General features: G+C 43.4%; 1 long non-coding RNA gene across 1 annotated transcript; it reads right to left on the bottom strand.

Annotated features, from left to right (window-relative positions):
• Nucleotides 1–22,112: 22,112 nt before the first annotated feature.
• On the bottom strand, nt 22,113–24,308 carry LOC309392409. Its single transcript, XR_014175440.1, has 4 exons — nt 24,138–24,308; nt 23,860–23,996; nt 23,186–23,586; nt 22,113–22,617 (listed from the first exon to the last, which is right to left on the bottom strand). It is a non-coding gene; the product is annotated as an uncharacterized lncRNA (long non-coding RNA).
• Nucleotides 24,309–26,061: the final 1,753 nt, after the last annotated feature.

The following is a 26,061-nucleotide window of genomic DNA, read 5'->3' as shown; positions in this document are numbered from 1 at the left end:
GGATTTGGACAGGTTGCGTGGACGGCTGCGACCCACCACATGTTCAATGGACCCGTGTCCCTCCTGGCTGGTACTGGCAACCTGGGAGGTGACACGAGGCTGGCTTCTGGGCCTGGTGAACGCCTCATTGGGCGAGGGATCCTTACCAACTGCCTTGAAAGAGGCGGTGGTGAGGCCCTTACTCAAGAGGCCTTCACTTGACCCGACGGAGCTAGCTAATTACCGTCCAGTCTCCAACCTTCCCTTTCTAGTGAAGGTTGTTGAGAATGTGGTGGCACAGCAATTTCCGCGACACCTTGACAAATCCGAATATCTAGACCCACGTCAGTCCGGCTTCCGACCCGGGCACAGCACGGAGACAGCCTTGGTCGCGTTGGTTGATGATCTCTAGAGGGCCAGAGATAGAGGTTGTTCCTCTATCCTGGTCCTATTAGACCTCTCAGCGGCTTTTGATACCATCGACCATGGTATCCTATTGCGCCGGCTGGAGGGGATGGGAGTCGGAGGCACCGTTTTGCGGTGGTTTGGCTCCTACCTCTCTGACCGGACGCAATGTGTGTTGACAGGGGGGCAGAGGTCGACCCTGAGGCCACTCACTTGTGGGGTGCCACAGGGGTCGGTCCTCTCGCCTCTCCTGTTCAACGCATATGTGAAGCCACTGGGGGAGATCATCCGTGGTTTTGGGGTTGAGTATCATCTGTACGCTGATGATACCCAGCTGTACATTTCAACCCCAAACCACCCCAACGAGGCTGTCGAAGTGATGTCCCGGTGTTTAGAAGCCGTCGGTGTCTGGATGGGGGACAACAGACTCAAACTCAACCCCTCCAAGACTGAGTGGCTGTGGCTACCGGCACCTTGGTTCAGCCAGCTGACCCCATCGCTGGCCATAGGGGGCGAACAATTGCCCCCTGTGGATCGGGCGCGCAATTTGGGCGTCCTCCTAGATGCCCGGCTGTCAATGGACGATCATGTGGCAGCTGTGGCAAGGGGGGCATTCCACCAGGTTCGCCTGGTGCGCCAATTGCGCCCCCTACTGGACCGGGATGCCCTACGCACGGTCACTCATGCACTGGTGACGTCTCGCCTGGACTACTGCAATGCTCTCTACATGGGGCTTCCCTTGGGACGCGCCCAGAGACTGCAGCTAGTCCAGAACGCAGCCGCGTGGGCTGTCATGGGGAGTACTAGGTACTCCCACGTAACACCTCTCCTGCACGAGCTGCACTGGCTGCCTGTGGTTTTTCGGGTGCGTTTCAAGGTTTTGATTACCATCTTCAAAGCGCTCCATGGCACAGGACCTAGCTACTTGCAGGATCGCATCCTGCCACACACATCCCTGCGGCCAATTCGCTCTCACAGGGAGGGACTTCTCCTGGTGCCATGCACTAGGCAATGCCAACGGGCGACGCCAAGGAGTAGAGCCTTCTCTGTGATGGGCCCAACCCTCTGGAATGACCTCTCCCCCGACATTAGAACCACCACCGACCTCCGCTCCTTCCGACAAAACTTGAAGACTCACCTGTTCCGATTAGCTGGCCTGGCACATTCATAACTGCTACCTCCTGGCAGATATATTTTTTAACTGGTATTTTAGGGGAACTGTTTTTAAATTTAATTCATGGGATATTTTTAGGGGTTTTTAAAACTATATTTGATACTTTACTTAGTTGTACAGTTCTTTTTAACCTTCTTTTTAACCTCCTCCATATCTATTTATCTATTTAACAATTTTAACTGTTTAATTATTTAATTATTTATGTGATGTATTTCTTGTATGGACTGTACACCGCCCTGAGTCCCTTTTGGGAGAGGGGGCGGTCTATAAGCGCTAATAAAAGTAGAAAGTAGAAAGTAGAGAGAATTGTGTTGCCTGCTTGCTCTAGAGAAAGGCAAAGGAACTCTGCTTGGGCTCAGAGTCCCTCTTTCTCTCTCTAGTCCTCTTGGCCAGCAGAAGCGATTAGCCAGCCAGCCAAGAGTTGGGAGGGCAGTTACAGCCTTAAGACCGAGGCCTCCTTCCTCCTGGCACTTGAAGGCCTCCTACCCCTTGGGGTCCCCCAGGCCCCAGCCTGCTCCCCACTGTCCCCTCAGTAACTGGAGCCTTGCCAGTCTCGGGAGGGGGGAGGCTGAGGCCTTGGAAGACCCCAGGGGGCAGGGGGAGGACTTGGGCGGGGGGGAAGGTGGGGAGGAGGCCTCAGCCTGCCGGCTGCAACTGCCCTCGGTGTGCAGGTCGCCTCTGCTGCTGCTGCTGGCTCTAGGCTCCCTTGGGGGTGGGGGGGGAAGCTGGAGGAGATCCTTTGCAGAAAATCCTGCCTTGATGCTGGGAAGAAATTCAGAGGCCATAAAAAGCCACTTGAGAACAGAACAGAAGAGATTCTGGGGAACAGAATCGCCACTCAGAGAGCTCAGGATGAGAGACCTCTTTTCACCCTAGGCACAAGGGAGTCAGTCTCAGTCAAAAGAATCAAGCAAGGACTCCCCCTCCACTGTTGATGAGAGGAAAAGAAAAAGATTGGGGAGATTCTCTGTTCCTCCATTAGGAAAAGGGGTCCCAAGGGTGGCCATTTTAAGACACAGGGAATTCTGGGTGTTGAAGTCCACCTGGCTTAAAACGGCTCTCCATTAGAATGTGCTGCTCTAATATGGAATTTAATTTTAATAATTAAATTAATAATGTTAATTAATTGATTTTAATTAATATTAAATCCAGCAAGGTGGTTTGTTTTATATTATCCGGAGGAGTATATATCCTACCTAGATTATTGATTATCTGCCTTTGCCACGCTCCTTCTGCATGAACTAAAAAAAGGATTGGAAATTTCTTAGAGTTTCCTTTTTCCTCTTTAGCCAAACTTTCCTGCCACTCTCTCTTTTCCTTAGTCTAATGGAAGTGGAGCCCATTTAGAAATAAAAACAAAGCTCTGACTCTTGGCATAAGGAGGGTATCTTTAATTGTCAGGGACCGAGTCAGAATGAAAACAGCCACAATCCGATAAAAGCAAAAGCAGAGAGAAATGAATTGGTGATGGAAAAAGAGCACACATTATTTAGGTAGGCTGATCTGTCATTCTTGTGTTTTAATGGGATTTTCTCTGTTTGTTTCCAGGAGCGGATGAGAATTATGCAGAGTTGAATTGGATGTCATCGCAAGGAACTGGACGTGAGTCGGGAGGAGAGTCACTTCCAACACTGAAAAGCGATCAGTCAGCTGAGAGGGTATTTTTTTAAAAAAGTTTTTAATTTATTTTTGTTACATACTGTATTTTTCGGAGTATAAGATGCACTCTTTTGCCCCAAAAAAGGGAATGAAAATCTGGGTGGGTCATATACATTGAATACAGCATTTTCTTTGCCTCCCGAAACCCCGAAATGGCCGTGCAGAGCCTGTAGGAGGCTTTCAGAGAGCTCCCGGGGCTCCTCGAATCTCGCTCACATAAATATCTCCCTAAGGTGTTTTGGCAGTTGTAACGTCAAATAGGAGTCTACTTGAAAAATACATTTGTATTTACTCAGCCATTTCAAGTTACCCACCTTACTAAGGATAGCTATATCATTTTGTGCTTCTATATCCTTAATTCTTTGGGCAGCTCTTTTTAAAATCATTCTCCTGTTACACAAGGGACGGGAAGGCCACAGCTTCTTACAACATTTGTTAGTTTGGTGATCCAGGAGATTTGTGATTGTGATTTTATTTGCTCAATTTTCTCTATATTACACAGGAAATGCTTTAGATCGTAGGACTTCTGCCAATTTCATGTACCTTAGCTATATAATTTTTACAAAATGATGTTTTCGTTTTCTTCCCATGGATTGGTTAAGCAATTCATCTTGAAAAATGTCCCTGTTATCAGCTGTTGTCCCAAGAAAGTATTTCTTGAAATGCAAACAACAGAATGTTGAAGATATATTGCTTTTGTCAAGATTACAAAAACATCCCCTACGGTCGTTCTCAGATACAGAAAAATGCACCAAGTGTCCAGATGATAAATATCCAAATGAGGACTGAGTCCAATGTATCCCCAAAGTTATAATCTTTCTGACTCATGAAGAACATCTGGGCATCATTCTGGTCTCTTTTGCCCTGCTATTGTTCCTAATCACAGTCCTTGTTTTAATCATCTTCCTTAAATACCGAGAAACTCCCCTGGTCAAAGCCAACAACCGGGATCTCTCCTACATCCTCCTGGTCTCTCTCCTGCTTTGCTTCTTGTCTCCTTCTCTCTTCATTGGTCAACCAAGGAAAGCCACCTGCCTTCTCCGACAAACAGTTTTCAGCCTCATCTTCTCAATTGCCGTTTCTTTTCTCTTGGGAAAAACATCACAGTGGTGCTGGTCTTCCTGGCCACAAAACCAGGAAACCAAGTGAAGAGATGGTTGGGGAAGAGCTTGGCCAACTCCATCATCCTTTCTTCCTCCGCAGTCCAAATTATCATTTGCTCCACCTGGCTGGGAGCTTCTCCCCCCTTCCCTGACTCCCACCTCCACTCCCAGCCTGGAGAGATCATCCTGCAATGCAACGAAGGGGCTGTTGTCATGTTCTACGTCACCCTCAGCTACATGGGCTTCCTGGCTGCCATCTGCTTCACGGTGGCTTTTCTGGCCAGGAATCTGCCTGGGGCCTTCAACGAAGCCAAGCTGATCACCTTCAGCATGCTGGTCTTCTGCAGTGTCTGGGTGACTTTTGTGCCCACCTACCTGAGCAGCAAAGGGAAATACATGGTGGCTATTCAAGTCTTCTCCATCCTGGCCTCCAGTGCTGGTCTGCTGGTCTGCATTTTCATCCCCAAGTGCTACATTATCCTCCTGAGGCCAGACCTGAACACAAAGGACCAGCTTACATGTCATGACATCATAGTGTGAAACAATTCCAAAACTTTCTTTTATTTTTTATTATAAGATTATTTCCACTCAGATAGTATGCATGAGTCAAAGAGAATGATATGTGAAATGGTTGAATAACTGAAATTCTTGTAACTCCCTTCCCTTTCATCTCAATAAATCTTGCTAAAGAGAACTCTGATAAAAGTCATTCAGACTTTTATGTTTACTCATTTTATTTTCAGCATTTGCTTTTCAGCAACTGCCAATGAACATAACATCTTTTAAGAAATTATTTGAACATTTTTTCCTACTGATAGTGGCTACAAATATACATCATGGAACCATTGAAATTGACTGGGACTGGCCCTCCCCATCAGTGCAAGGAGAGGAGGTATTATGTTGGCCAAGGGATGCTTTACTGGAGCTTAAATTGTTACAGAAAAATAGTGAAGCTGGTTCTGACATTTTCATGCACAAAGCAATTAACTTTCTCTTTTCCCTGACCACACCCCCCTGTTATCAACCAATGTCCAATAAAGTGCTTGTATATTGTTTGGGTAATGAGCCTTCTGTTTTGCGGGCTTTTCTGCTTTGCACTTGGCTGTGTGACCTTGGCTGGCATCTGTTCCTCATTCCTCCACTGGTAAACTTTGGTTTCACTTTTCTCCCACATCTCCTCCCTGCATTCCAATCCCCTTCCCTCCTCCCCTTGTTAATATCACTTCTCCTCTGTTGGTAAGAAAAAAAAGGTCCAGTGTAGTTGTCCCTCTAGTTGCCACCTCTACCTTTTGGGTGATGAAGTTGGGTGATGAGGTTGGACAGAAATCCATTTGCTCTCCCATTTGTTGCAGAGTTTGTCTCCCAGTTGAGATCAGGGTAGTTAAAGCCCCCCATTACTATTGTGGTGGGTTTCTTACATGCATTGGTTAGCTGATTAGCAAAAGGTTCATCTGTTTCTTCTGCTTGGTTGGGCAACCTGTAGTATATGCCTATGGCAATGCCATTCTTTTTTTCCTTTTATGTTGACCCTTGTGCATTCCTCTAGGAGGTTTTCGAATTTGATTCCGTGCATTTCTGTGGAGAGGATGTGATCACTAGCATATAATGCAGCACCACCTCCTCTTTTGGACAGTCTGTTTCTTTTTAATAGTTTATGTCCTTCTATCAGTACATTCCAGTTGTGAATTTCATTCCACCAAGTTTCATAATGGCAACTACATCATATTTGTCCTCGTGTACAAGTATATAGATTCCTGTTCAAGCAGAGGGTTGGACTAGAAGACCTCCAAGGTCCCACCTATGTTATTCTATGTTCTATTTGAAGTTCACCCTGTTTGCTCCCTAAACTTAGAGCATCAGTGTATAGATATTTAAGTTCTTTGTGGCTGACTCTGTCTCTTACTTTGCATCTGAGATTTTCTTCTTTCTCTTCACTCCCTAACTTCTTATATGATTGAGTTAATCATATAGTTTTAATGACATTAGTATCTGGATACTAGGTAGATAAGGTTGATAAGACTAGTGTTAAGTGCAGGGGTGGGATTCGGCCAATTTTGCAGCTGGTTAACCAAACCAATTGTTGCATGGACTGGCTGGGTCCACCCCCCCTCTCGCTCCCCCCCCCCCCCGAGTCTCCATGTGGCCTGTTCATCATGCCGGGTAAGTACAGGGCCTGAACGAAGGGACTGGGAGGGCAAAAAATGGGCCTTCCGGAAGTTCGAAAATGGGGCTGTTTCCAGCCTCCAGAGAGGCTCTGGAGCCTGGGGGAGGCTGTTTTCACCCTCCTGGAGGCTTGACAAAGCCTCTGGAGCTTGGGGAGGGCAAAAATGCCACACCTGCCATGGTGCAGGAGGCTGAGTAGGCTATGCCCACCATGGCCATCCCCATCCAGCAACCGGGCAGAGAACTGGTTGCTAACATTTTTGAGTCCCACCACTGGTTAAGTGTCATCAACCTAGAGCATCACCAAACTCCATAGCTCTGAGTGACCTTCCCCTGCCGTCTCTGGAGACAAGAGACCATTATTGAAGGACAGCAGAAGTCAATTCCCTTGTTACTGAACTATCTTCCTCCAGCATCTCGTTCTGGACATGTCCTGACAGGAAGGACCACAACCACTAGAGAGCAGAGTCCCAAAGGGTGTCCCTGTTGTTTTTTTCACTCACATGCTCTGCACATGCAGAAAAAGCTCAGGATCCCAAGAGGGGAAGCTGCTTCTCACTGTAATTATGACTATCTGGGCCTTTGATATCAGAAGCCATTTGCAAAGGATCTTGTATCAGAAAAGGATAAATTTCAAATCCAGCTCTCTGGGAAGATGTTTTGGGACAGGCAGGATCTGTGCTCTTGATTCTACATTTCTCTTCTTTCCAGATGAATGTCAGTTTCCCCCTGTCTGAATCAGAAAACCCACTGGCATTTCCACCTTGTGAGAGTGCTTTAAATTATTCCAATTCTTCTTCTTGTCCATTTCTAAAAACAGGATGGGGTTGATTTAGCCCTCAAAATTATGGACCTCCTGCTTCTGCTTCTGTTGCTGCTTTTGACCCACCCGGTCTCTGGGAAGCCTAGAATGAAATGCCTGCTGAGTTTGGAGCACCAGGATGGAAACAGTCCATGGAGCTATTACAGGGCAGGGGACCTTCTGATTAGTATAGTCACAACTATAAAAGAAATATTTCATATAAAGTTGCTTTTCAACACGGCTCCTATTAGTTATTCTCATTTGTAAGTCATTCAGGGTGATGGAGTTGCATTCCCTCCATTTGCAGTTCTAACACCCTCTTTCTTATCTTCTTATTTCACTTATTTTTATACCACAGGACCTGTATAATTCCACCAATGATTTTGATTTCCATGGCTTCCCCCCCTTTCCCCTTTTTCCTTCTTTGAAAGCCCCATTACTGGAGGCTTTCATGAAGAGACTGGACGGCCATTTGTATGCAATAGTATAGACTACCTTGCTTGAGCAGGAAATTGGACTAGATGACCTCCAAGATCCCTTCCAACTCTGTTATTCTATGTTCTGTTCTTATTTTGTGGAAGAAAATAAGATGGGGCTGAAATTAAATTGAAGGAACTCCACATTACTTTCCACACCCAGTTCAATCCTGAATTCATGACTTGAATACTGACTTTTGTTTTAAGTAGTGATGGAAGCAGTTGTAGTAGCCTCAGCCCAGCCCATTTCCATATTTGTATAATTGATCCTTGGTTTTGGATCAATATTGGCTTAAAACTCAGTTGAGTTGTGGAGAGAAAGGTGATTAAATTTTAAATAAAGTATTTTGTTGTTGCCATTGTTGCTGCTGCTGCTGCTAACATGAAGATTTTTTTTAGTAGAGTTGTTGATTTTTCAAGAATCCTATCCTTCATTTTCAACATTCAAGTGATTAACAAGAGTTCCCAGCTCCTGCACAATCTCACACTGGGCTACAACCTCCATGACAACCATTTGAGCACTTTCTGCACTTCAGAGGCCTTGCTGGACATTCTCTCCACTGGAGAAGCCAATGTCCCCAACTACGGCTGTGGAAGGAAGGACGACCTGTTGGTTCTTTTCGATGCAGCTGAGAGGGACGTCTCAATCCAGATGTCAACATTAGCAGAACCTTACAAAGTCCCACAGGTGTGTGTGTGTGTGTGTGTGTGTGTGTGTGTGTTTTCCCATCTGGTAAAGTGAGTGGGATGGTGGTGGGTGAGCAATAGATGCAACCATATCTTCTCCCTGGAATTAAGATCTGCTTTCCTCCATATTAGCAATAATATCAACTATGTTTTACTCTATTATGTTCATGATGAAATTCACCATAAAAGGCCTGAAGAGCAATAAGGTCCCTGGAGAGGACTTTCTACTGGCTATTTAATTATTTTAAAAATATGCCTAGTTGTGGAGTATGTTTTTCCATTTCACATTGCCCTGTGTCTTCAAACTCCACCTTCTGTCTTCAGCAGGAGCAACCTCTTTTCCTACAGGAAAAAGGGTCACCTAGCCAAAACAATCCTCACTATCTATTCACTCCTTCACCCACCACCTTAAGAATGTAGCTAGCCCGAAAACTCCCATACATAGTAGAGAGAGAAAGGAATAAATGAGTATAATAGACAGCTAAATAAAATCACTACACATATGTAAAATTTGGCCTCAACACTGGCTTTATACCATGTATCCCTGAAAATATGACCTACCCCAAAAGTAAGTCCTAGCTTAATTTTACACGTGCACCCAATATAAGCCCTACCCCCCCCAAATAAGCCCTAATTAGGACCCCATTCTCTCCAGGGTGCACAGGTAAAAAATAAGCTAGGGTGGGGCTGAGGGGGATGGAGCTGCCTTACTACTTACCTTTGGACATTTCCCACCAGGCCTCGCACACCCAACACCTGCCTTGATGGCCCACTTCTTCTGCCTGCAAGGCTTTTCTGAAGGCAGCTGACAACAGAGCTCTGGATCGATCCAGAGGCCTTCAGGGAAATCTTGCAGATCTTGCCGGCAGCAGAAGAAATTCCTGAAGGCCTCTGACAGCAAAAAGGAGGCGGGGATGATGTGCGCAAGTGAGGTGAGTCAGTGGACAACATCCCCCCTCTCTAAAATAAGACCTGGTGCCTTTGTTGGTGGCAAAAAAAATAAAAGACCTGGTCTTATTTTGGGGGAAACACTGTAGATGTTAATGCAGTATTTGACACAATAAACAGAGAAATATGGGGGAAACTGATTGCTCTCAAAATGACACTGTTGGCCCTGATCCAAGCCCTTTCTACAAACCTTCTAGCTTTTACTGATGGAGCTTACAGAGACATCTCCATCCAGATGTCAACATTAGGAGGCACCTATAAAGTCCAACAGGGTGGGTGTGTTTTGCTCAATATGGTAAAGTAAGTGTGGTGGTGGTGGTGGTGTGGAGTAGATGCAATCTATGGAATTCAAGAGTTACCTTCACCCTACAAGTGAAGAGGGACTCTAGCAATTACAGGCCTTGTCTAACAGATATTCTGGCTAAAATATATACCATGATCCTCTTCAGTAAACTTGAGATTGGGTAGCAACAATTCTTCTTTGCAAAACAATAAGAGGCTTTAGGTAGGGTTAAAAGTTATGTAAATCTGTATAAGAAATGAATTAATAATACAATATTGACAACAGCTTTGTATTGAAATATCTAATCAGAACATACAGTATATCAATCAGGCAAACCATAATTTGCTGTCTTTAAGATGTCAGTGCAACATTTGACACGGTAAAAGGAGAAATATTATGGATGAAATGCATTGCCCTTAAAATGGAGCTCCGACTGTTGGGCCTGATCCAAGCCCTTTCTCCAAGCCCTTGTTTGAGAGGGAGGTTTGGGCTCAGTGGAGCAATGAGAAGGAGGATTGATACATAGCAAGGAGGAAGGAATGGATGTATATTTGAACCCTTGTTATTCAGTCTAGATATGAATGACTCACCTGCACTAATGAAGGAACCTGAAGTTCACATGTCTAAGGAGCTAAATACATGTTGGAACACCCTGGTTTACTCTGATAAAATGATACTCTTAACATTCTTGTATGTTGGATTGTGCGGGCTGTTAAGAAAATCTCCTACTGACATAATTATTGCATGATTATTGTCAAATCAAAGCCAAAAGTTATGATCTTCAGAAAACAAAATCACGGCCATAGGTGCCTAATTTATTTTGAGCTGATATAGCAAGTAGCACCTTTCCTTACATAGGGGTAGTTTTCTTTGAGACTGGATATTGTTTCCCTCATCATCCAAAGAGCCACTTACAGAAAGGGCATGAGTGAATTTATTACTGTACATAACCTTTAAAAAAGTAGCTGACCATCTTTCTTCCGATTTATTAAAATATGTAATGCTAAAGTTACTCCCAAGCTCATATATCAAAGTGAAGTTTGGGGCTTTAATATATGTCACTAGTAGAATAAACCCAACCACAGAATCTGTGGAGTATTTTGAGGGTAGACAAAAGGACTTCAGCTGCTGCCCTCAGAGCCGAATTGGGAATTTCTTCTTTATCTAAAACCAGGACATATAGTTATTGGTGTAAAATTAAAGCTATGTAAACTGACAAATTCCCAAAATTGTGTCTGTTAGAACAGACAAGATTTCAATCAAAGACCAAAATTACATTAGGAGCTGTGATCTCTTTTGTATGATTGGACAAGACAGTAAAAAGATTTTTTGCACAAAGAATCTGGCATATAGTGGCAGAGAAAGACGTTGCAATCCTCAGAGGTAACATATATTACGGCCCCTTATTGGAACAAAACATTTCAGTTGAAACTTGCATATTTTGAGTCAAATTGCAGTAAATTGTAGAGGTGATACAGAAATAAAATTTGCATTTTTGTTATTATTTATTTGTTTTTTGTATTCCATTTTTATATATTGTTTTGTCAACGCTCTTTAATATTTTAAATAATGGCTAGTCAATAATAAATTATGTAAATAAGAACCAGGGAGAATTTATTAAAATCTAATATTTTGGACTCCATCTGATCCCAAGCATAACACAACATTCCTCATTGCTTTCTCAGATCAGGATTGAAACTGCTTCAGAGGCTCTGAGTGATAAAAGTCAATTCCCCTTTTTCCACCAGATGCTCCCCAAAGAAGGATTCCACTACCCAACAATTATCCAACTGCTCCTGCATTTCAGATGGACCTTCATTGGCCTTTTTGCTTCAGACACAGAGAAGGGAGAGAATTTCATGAGGACTTTTACTCCTATGCTTGTCAGGAACGGAATTTGTGTTATTATATCACAACTATTCACAATAACTGGCCATACAGCAACCCTCAGGGATGCCATCTTGAAATGGAGACAAGTGAATGTCTTTGTTCACTTCATAGAATTTGTTTCCATTTGGGACAGAATTCTTCCTTTCCATTTAACACTTAGGCATTTGCCAGGACCCATTGAAGGGAAAGTCTGGATCCTCACAACTTTTGCAGTGTATACAATCACAAAGCACAGACTTCTCAAATACATACATAGTATTTGGAGCTTTCGTTATCTGACAAAAGAAAGGCCAAAGGATTCTGCCTTTGAACCCAATTTATTTGTGGAAGATCAGTTTCAAGATCCTTATTTTCATTGTTCTCTTTCAAAGAATGTCTTTTCTGTCAAAGGTCGCAGAAGATGCACCCAGAAAGCCCCACTGGAGACCCAGGAGAAAAGGAACCGAAAACTGATCAAAAATTACCACCATTACTACAGTATAATTAAGACTTTGGCCCAGGCCTTGAATGTTGCCTATTCCTCCAGATTGAGGAGAAGGAAAGAGGGAGAAAAGATATTGGGGTCTCCAAGGCTGCAGCTGTGGCAGGTATGGGGGTCCTGATATGGATCAATTAATCTTAGATCCTTTGGAGGAGACAATCCAGAGGAGAAGGAGGGGAACCATCTCAATCTACCTATGCTACAAAAGGACAATAGATTTGGCCCATTTAATTGCTCAGAACATAATCATCCAAAGAGCAGGTACCACGAGAGATAAATTTTGACACTAAGCATTGCTAATTTTAAAATGATGTATGTAATTTTAAACAAATTGCAGTATGTATAGATTTGTGATTAGCATCGTGGAACTTTACCTTTATACTGTAAATTTAAAGGAGACCATGAGACCATCTAGCCCAACCCCTCCTCTCTACAGGAATCACAGTTAAAGCTTTTTGGACTCATGGCTACTCAGTCTTCCCATTAAGGCAACATGGGAAGGGAAGATTGGACTGTCATTCACTGGCTCAACTCTAAAAGGGCTCCTCCGTTTAGGTTCCTCTCATTCAGCCAGAATCTCCTCCCTTGTGGCTTTGTTAATTTTTCCATTACCCACACTCTGGAACAGCCGTGAAAGGTTCTTCAGCTTGTGTGCCACATCTTTCAGTTGTTGGAAGAGTGCTGTATCTTCCCTTCTCTAACTCAGAGGTTGTGTTAGTTCTCCCAGACTCCTTTTGATTTTCAGCTCTTCTTGTTGTCTTTCCTCAAGGCTAAGAGCTGCTCCTTTGATCTCTTCCTTGGCTTCCTTGCCCTTCCCTGAAACTGGCCCAGGTTTTGTGCAAATTCTTCTCCAAGCATGGTACCTTGCAAGGGATCTGGTACTTGAGTTGGGATCTCCTCAAATCAGGATGATGAGTTCCTGAGATTCTTATGGATGCATTCTTTCCATGAACTCTTACTCACAACATAACACTGTTGACTCACGTTCGGTTTGCATTCAACTACTATTCTGAGATCATTTTCATTAATATACTTAACAAGTTTGGTATCCCTCATACTTCTTCTAGTCATCATTAAAATTATCATATGAGATACTATAGTTTATCAACTCCTAGTTTGCTAAAAATCAGATATTTTTCCACTGCGTTTTACTTGTGCACCTCTCTCTAAGAGGGAATCATAGATATTCTTCTGGAAACTTGGTTTTGTTTAAATCAGATCAAATTAGCTCTATGAGTTATTATAAATCACACATTAAATCTTGTATCACAGACATTTATCATGATAGGACCACACTAGAATACTGCATCCAGTTTTGGTTACCATGTTATTAAAAAGATGTAGAGATTCTAGAAGGAGTGCAGAAGGGGGCTGGAGGCTAAAACATATGCAGAACAGTTGCAGGAATTGGGTATGTCTAGTGCAAAGAAAGACCTCATCAATGAGAACATAGAAAAATTAATGACCAAGGGCAAATTGTTGTTCATTCCCTCCAAGTTTGATGGGAAAGATTAAAAGGATTAAAAATTATATGAGTAACATTTTGAAGAGATTTTTATCCACTTAGTTATCATACTCGCCACCCTCACTTAACTAGGTTTCTAAGCGCATCACAAAATTGTTTCTTAGGGTTGTTTTTTTTTTACTGAAATCAAGTTATACGACCAGCATAATCAGTTTAGGAAGTCTAGTGATAGATACATAAAGAAAAGGAAGAACAGAATTACAGAGTTGGAAGGGATCTTGAAGGTCTTCAACCCCTTGCTGAAGCAGGAAAACTTATAGCATTTCAGACAAATGGTTCTCAATGTTTTCTTAAAAACATTCAGTGTTGAAGTACCCACAACTTCTGGAGGCAAGTTGTTCCACTGATTGATAGTTCTAACTGTCAGAAAATTTCTCCTTAGTTCTAGGTTCTAGGTTAGTTCCCTCCTAATTCTAGGTTTGTTCTCTCCTTGATTAGTATCATTCTTCCATTGCTTCTTGTCTTGTCTTCTGGCGTTTTGGAAAATAGTTCGACCCCTTCTTCTTTGGCAAGCACTTTAGATATTGGAACACTGCTATCATGTCACCCCTAGTCTTTCTTTGCACTAGACTAGACATACCCAATTCCTGCAACTGTTCTGCGTATGTTTTAGCCTCCAGCCCCCTAATAGTTCTGCACTCTTTCTAGAATCTCTACATCTTTTTAATAATATAGTGACCAAAACTGGATGCAGTATTCTAGTGTGGTCCTATCATGATATCATAAAGAGCTATTAACACTTCAAGAGGTATTGATTTTGTCCCTAAGTTGATATAGCTTAGGTGTCAATTTGTGTTGGCTTTTTTGGCCACTGCAGCACACTGCTAGCTCATATTTAAGTGATTGTCCACTTACTCCACTAGGACTCCAAGACCCTTCTTGCAGTTACTACTATTAAGCCAGTACCACGTATTCTATACCTGTACATTTGAAAGAGTACTTTGTGTAAACATACTGGTTTCTTTTGAAACTTCTTAATTTTTTCTTCCTCATTGGAATTGTGCTAAACTGGGCTTTTATAATCTCACTTTTCAAAATTTCACTAACCTTCTTGGTTTGCTTTCCCCTTGAAAGACTCTCATCCATGAAATCCTTCCCAAGCTCTCTCAAAGTTTATTCAAATCTTTTTGAATATGCTGTCTTAAAGATAAAGACTCTTACTTGACTCTGTTCTGTTGCTTGTGCTTGCATAATGTTGAATTCCAATAATGCATGGTCCCCCCCCCCCCCAAGTTTCCTGCAACCTATCATTTCATCTCTGTTAGCGAGAATTAAGTCCAGTGTGGCTGACCCTCTTCTTCCCTTCTCTACATTTGGGGAGACAAAGTTGTCTGCTAGGTTTGTCAGGAATCTTTTTGATCTTCCACTAGGTGCAGAGTTTGTCTCCCAGTTGATGTCAGGGTAGTTAAAGTCCCCCATTACTAGTGTGGTGTCCTTCCTACATACCTTACTTAACTGAAGAGTAAAAAGTTCATCTATTTCTTCTGCTTGGTTGGGAGGCCTGTAGTGTAGCAGTGCCATTTCCCCCTTTTATATTGACCTAAATGCATTCAAGATGGTTTTCATCATTGTTCTGCTGAATTCTGTAGAGATATAGCTATTTCTTATATATAGCTCAACTCCACCTCCTCTTTTATCTGGTCTAGTTTTATCTGGTTTCTTTTAAATCATTGAAATCCCTCTAGCTGCATAGTCCATTCATGGCTTTCATCACACCAAGTTTCCATAATGGCAGCCATATCACATTTGCCCTCATATACTTGGATTTCTAGTTCACCCTGTTTATTCCTCCTACTTTCTGCATTGGAGTATAGGCACCTGAGTTCTTTTTGACTGATCCTGGGTTTGTTTTCTACATAATCTGTTTTGGGTCTGAGTTCCCCTTCATGCGCATCACCTGTTTTATTCACGCATATGGTATGGCACACACCGTCAAAAGTTTGAGTTTTCTTAACAGCAACCTCAATATTCTTAACCACACAAACATCTACGTTACAAACACAGAGAACCCTATTGGGTTTAGATTGCTGGGGACAGAAATGTTTTGTATCGATTAACTTTCTGTCTCCGTTATTCAGTTCAAATGTTTCTCCAGAAAACCCCTGAATTTAGTATGAAGGAATTCAGTCCCTTTCGGCGATGGATGCAAACCATCTCTTTTGTACAGCTTTTGATCAGACCAATGTTCATGACTAACATCAAACCTTCTGCTTTACACCACTGCTTTAGCTGCACATTGAACTCCATCATAGGTGAGAGTGACTTTTCAAATAGAGAGAAGTAATGCTGCTTACGGAAGAATCAGATAGGGGGGGGGGGGATGCCTGCAGCTGCATAACGAGAGAGGAAGAAACTCAGAAATTCCCTGTCTTCTCAGTCTGAAAAAAGAGTTGATGGGAGATTTGTACTTTCCAACATAACATTCTGTTAATGTAGAATTGCAATAAAGTAGAACTAGCTCAGGTGGTCACATTTCCCTCTGCATTGACAGGGAGATTAGCCTGACAACTTTCTTCTTGACAAATCCATGCTTCCTGTTGCTTTTAAGTTTATTAACTTTTTTGTTGTTGTTCAGTTCATTTGTCACCTGCACTAGAATGTTCCCTACAATTGACCAATTACATTTTATCAATATATGATTGACAATTTTTTCCCAACCTTTTATGTCCACTTATGAGTATAATGATAACACCTTGTTCTCTTAACTAAGGCTATTTACAAGTTAGAACAATTGTAGAAGAAAGATAAGAAATGGAGTTTTCTGCTTTTGAAATTCCTGAACACTAGTTTCATCTCTTTCTGGAGAAGAATGGCTTTTGCAATATTTCCAACTTTATACTCTATTTGGACCAAAAAGAAGATATAGTAGGAGATCTGATCATCTGTGGTTTCTTGGTTGTCCCCAAGAAGGATGCCGTCGAAGAGCAACTGGGGACCTTTGTAAGACAGAAATTCATCGTCAACCAAGATGCTCTTTCCCAGCTAAAGTTGCTCAACAAGGTGGGAGAAAGTTTGGTGTCTTTTCTGTTTTCCATAGCCTTGAGGTCCTATTTCAAATGGACTAAGCCTAGTCCCCCAGATGGTTGACCTTCACTGAGAATTGAATTTGGGAAGCAGAAACCTGTTTTCTTAGACTCAGGATTGGATGGAGGTCCTTTTGGTCCCATTGGGAAATAAGCCTCATCTCGTCCTGCTTGGGGAAAAGTGTCCCCTCAATGGGCAGGTTAATAATCTGGGATGTTCTGAAGGAGACCAGACGTGGTCAGAGTTATCCCTGCCTCCCTTTCACTGCCTTAGGATACAGCAATCAGCCTCCTGCTCCTAGGAAGGAACTCCAAGGCTCTCAGTCCACATGAAACCACCATGAATCCTCTGATGTGCCCTGACCCAGACAGCTGAAGCACTGAAACAAGACTTTGACCCAAAGGAAAGCTCTTCCTCGTATTGGAAATAACAAGGGAGAATTTGAAGGGAAACCCTACTTAGATTTGGCCTTTGTTTATTAGGAGGGCACTTCGTCAGGAAACCCCCTGAATGCCTTTGTTTATCTTGAGTGTTAGCTAATGCCAGGCTTGTCCCCACTTGAGCCCTGAAGAAAGAAAGACCCTCGGCTCCATTCTTGAAGTGAAAGGTTTGCTTGTACTAAAGTCAAGCGGTTACAGCACAAGCAAAGCTGGATCTGAATATTCCTGCGCAAAGACTGCATTTTCCCTCTTCCCTGCCCCGCCCTTGACCAATCTGTCAGTGTCCAATGATATTCGAATTAGATGTTTTGGGAACGATTTTGCTGTTTGGCGCCTCTTCGGTGGAGTTCCGCATTCTGTTCTCACAGCTTCGTCCTTGACTGGCCAGTTTGTTCTGGATTGACACCTCTGGGTCACTCCCCCCCTCTCCAAAATTCCCTCCTTCCCTGCACTTTATGGCAGGATGCCAGTAAAGCAGAAAATGCTGAAGATGGCAGACCTTACACTTAAAGCTCCCTGTCTCTTGAGTCTCTCTTTCCATGCCAGTTGGTGTCAGAACTAATTGTAGTTCTTCAGCAGAAAGGATCTTGTCTTGGATAACTAGATGGGCCTTTGAAATATCCCTTCATTCTCATGTCCCACCTGCTCCAGCAGAAGGTGCCTGTTGGAGGGACCCATTCTCATGACCTCACCTCCATCTCATCTCACTAAGTTCTAGAAATTAGACGGTTTTAGTCTCATTTCAGCAGCATGGCAGCCATAGGAACTGAAGGGGGGGGAATAGAAATAAAAAGAACATATTTTTAAATGCTAACAGCCTTAATTTGTAAGGAAATTTATATTTTATCTTAACTAGGAGACTGTTTTGGATAACTTTCAAAGCAGAACAGCTTTGCAATGTTTTATGTAGTCCAGGAAAACCTTTCCAGATCTTTTAAGTATGTCTTTCTTAATCATCTTATTCTATTGTAATAAATTTAACGGAGTAACAATTTAATAAGTTTTTTAACAATAATTTGTTCTAAAATTTAATAAGAGTAAATCATCATAAATAAATGAAGAGTAGGGGAATGCATGCCATGAGCAGAAACCCACTGATTTTCTTTAAAGAGAAATCTTTAAATCTTTTCTCAATTCCATCCCTCCAGTTTTATTAAGTAGAAAAGTTTTTTTATTGTAATTGGATATGCAAGAAGCAAAAAGGAGGAACTACATCAAGAATCTGCCACTGTTATGTCTCCTACATTTATTTGGAAGAAGTCAGAGATTTCATATTTACCTACGTGAAGCCCAGAACCTACTTGTCTAATGGCCATTTCTCCCCCCAATTTTTCCATGGATGGAGAGTCCTAATACATTTTCTTTGCCATTCCTTCTTTCTCTGCTCAGTCCCTGCCTGAGTCCAAATGTGTGGAAAGTTGTCATCCTGGCTTTGTCAAGAGGGCTCGAGAAGGAGAGCCAGTTTGCTGCTATGACTGCGTTCCTTGTCCAGATGGGACCATCTCCACTCAGGAAGGTGGGTCACGCCAGAGCAAATGTGAAACTGGATTCATCCAGAGCATTTTCATGAAAGTGGAAATTGAAAAAAAAGAGTGGAGCTCCACTGTTTTCTTGTTAATTCAAAATGCAGTTTCTTAGGATATCTCACAATTAAATAGACTTTACAGGTTTTAGAAAATGGTATTCTCATTTTATTCAGTTAAGCTATGCATATTGAAAAATGTTCCACTTATCACATATTGTCCAAAGAATATATTTTTTGAAATGTAAAAGGACAGAATGTTAAAGAAACACTCTTTAAAATTTTGGTTTTCTCAGATACAGAAAAATGCACCAAGTGTCCAGATGACAAATATCCAAATGTGGAAAGAGTCCAATGTATCCCCAAAATTATAACCTTCTTGTCTTATGAAGAACATCTGGGAATCACCCTGGTCTCTTTTGCCCTATTCTTGTTCCTAATCACAGTCCTTGTTTTAATCATCTTTATTAAACACCAAGAAACTCCCATTGTCAAAGCCAACAACCGGAACCTCTCCTACATCATCCTGGTCTCCCTCCTGCTTTGCTTCTTATCTCCTTCTCTCTTCATTGGTCAACCAAGGAAAGTCACCTGCCTTCTCCAACAAACAGTGTTCAGCATCATCTTCTCAGTTGCCATTTCTTCTCTCTTGGCCAAAACCATCACGGTGGTGCTGGCTTTCCTGGCCACAAAACCGGGAAACCAAGTGAAGAGATGGTTGGGGAAGAGCTTGGCCAACTCCATCATCCTTTCTTCTTCTGCTCTCCAAATTATCATCTGCTCCATCTGGCTGGGAGTTTCTCCCCCCTTCCCTGACTCTGACCTCCACTCCCAGCCTGGAGAGATCATCCTGCAATGCAACGAAGGGGCTGTTGTCATGTTCTACGTCACCCTCAGCTACATGGGCTTCCTGGCTGCCATCTGCTTCACGGTGGCTTTCCTGGCCAGGAATCTGCCTGGGGCTTTCAACGAAGCCAAGCTGATCACCTTCAGCATGCTGGTCTTCTGCAGCGTCTGGGTAACTTTTGTGCCCACCTACCTGAGCACCAAAGGGAAATACATGGTGGCTGTGCAGGTCTTCTCCATCTTGGCCTCCAGTGCTGGTCTGCTGGTCTGCATCTTCATCCCCAAGTGTCACATTATCATTCTGAGGCCAAACCTAAATACAAAGGAACAGCTAACAGCCAGAAGAAATATAAAAATGTGAGACAGAGAAATTTCAACTCTTAACATGTTCCAACAGAACAAAACTATAAAATGGTTTAAGCTGTTTTCCACATGAGTGATCAATTATTTTTTTGTTGAAATAAATAAAAAGTGTCTGGAAGATTTCTTGGAGGAATGGGAGCATGTTAGCAAGATAGAAAGATATAAGGGATGCATGGGACAACCTTAATGTCCTCATTTCTAAATTCATTTTATCCAAGCTGCTATGGGAATACAAGTGATATGTTTCTCGTTATTTACATAATAACTCTATCTTAAGGGTAGCGACAGTACATGGGTGGGGAGGTAGCTTGAGTCTTGCTGGTTATTAATATTCATGCTTTCCTCATCTATTAAATATGCATATATATGATGTTTGTCCTCTTTTCCTGAAATGTAGAAATATAAGTGCATTCTTTTATCTTTAGGGGTTCCTCCCATTATTTTTAGGAGGAAAATTCCTCCAATGGACACAGAATAAATAAGAACTGCAGTGAGCCTTTAATTATTGGCTTTTGGGGGTCCTGCATTTGATTCCACAGAAACCGGTGTCAACAGGGATTCACAATCTTTGATCTGCAGCAGGGACCATAGGATGAGCAGTGACTTGGACTAGAAGATCTCCAAGCTTCTTCCAGCTCTGCTATTCTGCATTCTACATGAGTGTTGTGAGATTGATCCCAACTGCCTTCCTGCTGCCACATAGACACACTGTTTAGGAGTGTGTGTGAGGCAACAGTCTGTTGTTGAGTCTATTGTGGCTAGGAAGAGAGGCTGAGCGTATGTGGTCCATATTGTCCATCCCAATTCTCAGCCACTCTGGCCCTGCTATGAGGTCAGTTGAGTGATGGCGGGAGGTGTCCAGGAAGCAAGAGGGGATTTGGCTATGGAGGGGGGAGGGTGACCTTTCTGTGTTGAAGAACGGAGACTGATCTGGAGGCTCTGCACAAACTCTCTTTTTCCTATTGTCTAAACAGAGGGAGAAAAAGCCATGAAAAAAATGTATTCATAGAGCACATTCTACGCAAGCAAAATATTGTATAGCTGAATGAAGCTGGGGCCCAAATCAATGGCTCTCTTTTGGACAAGTCCCAATGTTGAGAGATCCGGCTGTTAAGGAAGGCAAAAGATCAGCCTTTCCCTTTTTATACAAGAGGCCTAGCGCTTCCAGGGGTAGACTGCCTGCTAGTAAGGAAGCTCTGTTAAGCCAGCCATTTGAATGAGACTCCCCATGATAACTCTCTTCCAGTTGCTTTCCTGGGAGGATCCCTGTGATCCCCACCATGCATTGGATGAAGACACCTCCTTTTTCTTCTGCACCCCAAAGTCAATGAGAGAGGGGGGAGGATATTTCTCCCCAACTGTGTCTTCCTCCCTCCCCCAAAAAGTCATGGAGTCACATCATAAGATCAGCGATCCTCTCCAGGCCAGACTATAGACTGCCCCCTACAGGCAGTGAGAGGGACAGCTAAAGCTGGCACAGGCCCTGCAAAGTCCTCCATTTTGTGGCCGGAATCTCTAGAGTTGGCAAAGGAGAAAAGTGGATATAGCTGGAATTGTGGAGTTTTTTCCCTCCTTTTTTAAACCGTGTTGTGTGTGTGGAACCTTCTCTCTTCTTTTAGCACCTTGAATAAAGTCGATATTGGTTTAAACCCTGGAGTTTCCTCATGGCCTTCTTGCTCTCTCCTCAGGCCGGCTGAGCTCCTGACTGCCAAAGCTGGAGCTAGGTGGGGGAGGGTCTCCCCTCTGATCCTCTCCTGGGGGCCCAAAGGGCTGGTTGGGGGAGGGAGAAACTGGGGGGGGGGATAAGGAAGGGAGGGGCGGCAGAGGGAGACCCAATGGGCCAGCGGCTCTTCCCCCACACACGGGGATCTCAGTACTGAAGGGCCTCCAAAGAGGGGGAGGTTCAAACCTGAAGTCATTTTTTTCCCTAATTGCATGGTGTGGGAGTGGGATAGTGAACACTGGAGGGTCGTGGTACCTACACTCTGTGCGCAATTATTAGGCAAGCTGTATTTTGGAGGGTTAATTTTGTTCTTGAAGAACTCCAGTGCTCTTGGTCAAACCAAAATGTTAATAAACCTCAAACCTGAACATTTAAGAAAGTAAAAATGAGGTTTTGGCTTTCTTAGGAAATATCTGTGTGTGTCCAATTATTGGGCAACTATTAATGTGCAGAATTATTACACAACAAAATGAAAATTTGTCCATCTCACTCATTTATTTACAGAATAATAAACAACTCAAAATGTACAAATAAATGTTTCTGAAAGTTCACAAAGAAGAAATAGGTGACCAATATAGCCACCATTCTAACCAACCGTAACCCTTCCATTCATGGAGTCTGTCCGTTTCTTGATCTGTTGAGGATCCAGTTTGTGCAGCAGGCACCACAGCCTCCTAGACCCTGTTCAGAGAGGTGAACTGTTTCCCTTCACCATAAATCTCCCCTTTAAGGAGGACCCACAAGATCTCAATGGGGTTTAGGCCAGGTGAGGAGGTCACCTCTGAGTCGAAGTGGAGCTCTGTGCTTGTTACTCATCCAGCCACAGGTCCATCCATCAGGTCCATCTGTCAGAACTGGTGCGGCCATCCAGTGAGAGCCCTCAGAACTTCCTCGGAGACTCTGGACAATAACTTTTGTCATCCTTGGGGTCCATGTATGATTGGCCTCTGCATTGAAGGTGTTGCAAGTGTCACCAGAACCACCAGCTGAAGATGAGGAGGAGGCCTCCATCACTGTGGAGCCTCCATACCGGAATCCATCGATCCCAACATCACCATCATTGATGGAAGACGATGTCAGACGTTCAGCCCTGGTCAACAATGTGATGGTTGCCACAATTTGTCCTGGGGCAAAAGAAACACAGTTTGAATGTTTTAATAATAATGAAATAGTAAGCAAGAAACAAAACAATAAAAAAACAGAGCAACCAAATTTAAGACTCCTAGTTTTCCTTCCTGTTGGCTTCCATAGTTCAACCATCCCCACCCAAAATATGAGTCAAATGTTCAAAAGAAATAAAAAAACAATGTTTCCAAGCCTCCAGTCTCTAGATGGCAGTGTTGCTTCTTTTTTCTCTGCCTCTACCCCTCTCTTTAAATTCCGAACTTAAGGGGGGAAAAGTGCTTAAAAGCAAACAATCCAGCCGAGCATTGTAAAAAGAGAAGAAAGAAAATCATAATCCACAAATATGAAAAAAGGAAAAATAGAACAAGAGGGAAAAAAGAAACCAGTCCAATTTAAAAAGTAAAAGGCATTTGTAAAAGTTCCATCCATAAAAAAGCAGAATTTAAAAAAGATTACAAAAAAATAAGTTTAATACAGGCTTGCTTAGCCGCTTGCTCTCTTCTGTCTTCAATTTTAATTTTACTTTAAGTCTTTTGGGGTGATCTCTAATAGTAAAATTTATCTCACCATTTCAACACACACTCTCTCCTGCTTTTCTTCCATTCAGGGGATGTCCCAACTTTCTGCAGCTTCAATGGCTGCTTCTCTTTCACCAGAAAAAAGAGCTTCTCCTGGATCAATCAGGGTCTTTGCGATGTCCCTGAGATCAGCAGGACTTTCTCTTCTCTATCACCGTCTCTATGGGATGGTTTAGGTCCTAAAGGACCATCCAGCAGCAGAGATATTCATAACAATCCTGGAGCTCCAAGATTGCATGTCGTGTCATAGCAACGTCAGCCCCGCCCTTCCAATAATAAAGATAATTCTTAAGAGGGGGCTCCAGATTTTCAAGAAAATATTGGGGATTTATTATGGCGCCCTCCACATCTTCATTTCATTGTTCTGGCGACATTTGCAGACACCTTTTTCTGGGGATTGAAGAAGAAGAAAAGAATCAAATATAACTGCCTGGTACATTGTTTTCTTAACAATGATAATAAAGATAATTCTTAATGGGGACTCCAGATTTTCAAGAAAAGATTGGGGGTTGGACTAGAAGACCTTCAAGGTCCCTTCCAGCCCTGAGGGATTCTATACTTTATCCTGTTAGTTCCATCAACATTTTTTTGGGGGGGGGCTTTCAGTGCCCCAGGGCTCCCCAGGTTGTGATGACACAATTTCCCTGATCAGGAGCAACTTACTTGCACAGGTGACAAAATATGCAGAGGCCAATGAAGACATAGACCCCCAAGGACAAACAAAGTCGCCTTCCAGGGGTCCCAAAGGATGTTCTGGGGTCTGTCGCTGGATGGCCGCAGCAGCTCACTGGGATCCATTTCTGAAAGAGAAAAGGGATGGAGGAAGAAGAGTAAATTTCTGGTTTCAATTGTTGGTGCTTCCCCTCCAAGACTCTCCATCCAAGGTCAAACTCCCAAGCAAGAAAAAAAATACCTGAGACCAGAATCCAAGTCCTACTCACCTCTCAGTCTCTGACTGTATCTTTGTCTTTTCTCTTTCTCTTTGTCTTTTCTCTTTGTCTTTCTCTCTCTCTCTCTCTATCTGTGTGTGTGTGTGTGTGTGTGTGTGTGTGTGTGTTTCTGTCTCATCCAGTCAAGCTTTTATAGCCTGCATGGCCCCACCCATCAACAGAAGAGAGTTCCAACAGAATCCAGGTATCCAGGTAACCTAGAGGTCAAACAACACTTCTCCCTCTACTCAACCCTTGACCCCTCCCTCCCTTGGAATCCCCCCCTTTCAACTCAGAAGGGAAGGTTGATAGTTGAGTGGCACTCAGCAGAGGGGAATCCATGGGGTTCTGCCTAAGCAAGGGGTTGGACTAGAAGACCTCCAAGGTATCTTCCAATTCTGTTATTCTGTTAAATTCTGTCTACCTGAAACCGCCAGCAACCAGCCGTGGAAGGCAAAGCACAGAGGACACCCCTGCTCAGGGATGGGAGGCTAAGAATAAGCCCCCTTTGGTGTCCTTGCCTGGGTCACAAAGCAGAGCCCTGAATGTGGACCGTAGGATGGCCAGGTTCTGTGGGGCTTTCCGAGAAGTGACTGTCCAAACCTTGGTTCAATCCCACCTAAGCCCATGGATTTGCCCCTCCAATAACACCCTTCACCCAGGGCAGAAACTGAATCCCTCCCAAGCAGGCCTGACAGGCTCACCTGCTCTTTGCAAAGGGCACCTCCTGCACAAGACCTGAGGTGCAGCCTGAAGGAAAGGCTCTCCCACTTCATCCCTTTTCCTTCTTCAGCCACGGAAGGGACTCCAAAAGCCCCATCCCTCTTTGGGGCATCTTCAGCGCACATCCCAAAGGGGCTTTTCAAAAGGCAGGTGGAATTTCTTGGGTTTTTTCCCTTGAAAACATTTCGCTTCTCATCCAAAAAGCTTCTTCAGTTCTGACTGAATGGTGGGGGATGGAAGGATTCGTCCTCTTTGCAGCCGTTTGGTGGTTAGCCTTGTGAAGGTCAGCCATGAGCTCTCTGAGAGGCCTTGAGGCCACCTGGGGGTTTATCTGCCCCCTCAGGGTCACCTGAATCAGAGGGCAAATGGGGGAGGGGAAATCTCCTTCGAACTGGGGAAAGGACCGTGTTGCTGTCTTTGGAGAGAGCAAAGTCCACCCTCTGGACAGAGGAGACTCCTGGTTGGAAAGAGGGGTCCAAGAGGCCATCTAGGTTAAAACTGAACAGCCCTCTCTCAACAGAGGGGGGGCTACGACCCCTCCTCTCTCCTGTCTACCACACAGTCCTGGGGACATGGGGGGGGGGAGGATTGTGGTGGCCCAGTCTGTGTAGAAGAAGTCAGCCAGGTCTCTGCAAGTTTCAAGAGGATTTATCCCAGCCTGACTTGCTTTCTGCCTCCATCCTCCAATGTAGCAGGCAGGAAGACTCCTTGGTGGGAGGAGGGGCTCCCAGAGACCCCTTGGGCTCCACTTTCCAGGACAAACTTCACATTGAGGCTCTTTCATGCAATGCACAAGAGGCAGAACTCCTGGCTGACCCACAAGTACGACCCTCTGGGATTGGTAAAGAGATGCTTTATAGAGGTTATTGCAGGAAGTCCAGATTATTCTTCCTGCAGTGCTGAAAAAAAATGCACTTAAAAAGACAAAGTTATTGACATGGATTAAAGACTTTGAGAGCCTTTAATGTGGCCCATGAAGAATCGTTTTCTCTTTTTGGAGACTTTTCATGGAGTCCCATTCTCCGAAGGAAGTTGCATGCCTTCACCAAATAGTGACAATTGTCAGACAGAAGACAAAGTAATAGCATTAATATATTTTTTTGGGGGGGAATCAGAATTTAGGTTTTGAGAGACAATATCCAGGACAGTATATAATATTCTAAATGTATTTGGCTTCCAGTTCTTTTAACCTCAACGATCCTTTAGGACAATT

The sequence above is a fragment of the Natrix helvetica genome, assembly GCF_964273705.1.
Source record: "Natrix helvetica genome assembly, chromosome: 5".
Lineage (NCBI taxonomy): Eukaryota > Metazoa > Chordata > Lepidosauria > Squamata > Natricidae > Natrix > Natrix helvetica.
This window is presented reverse-complemented; position numbering and strand designations above follow the sequence as displayed.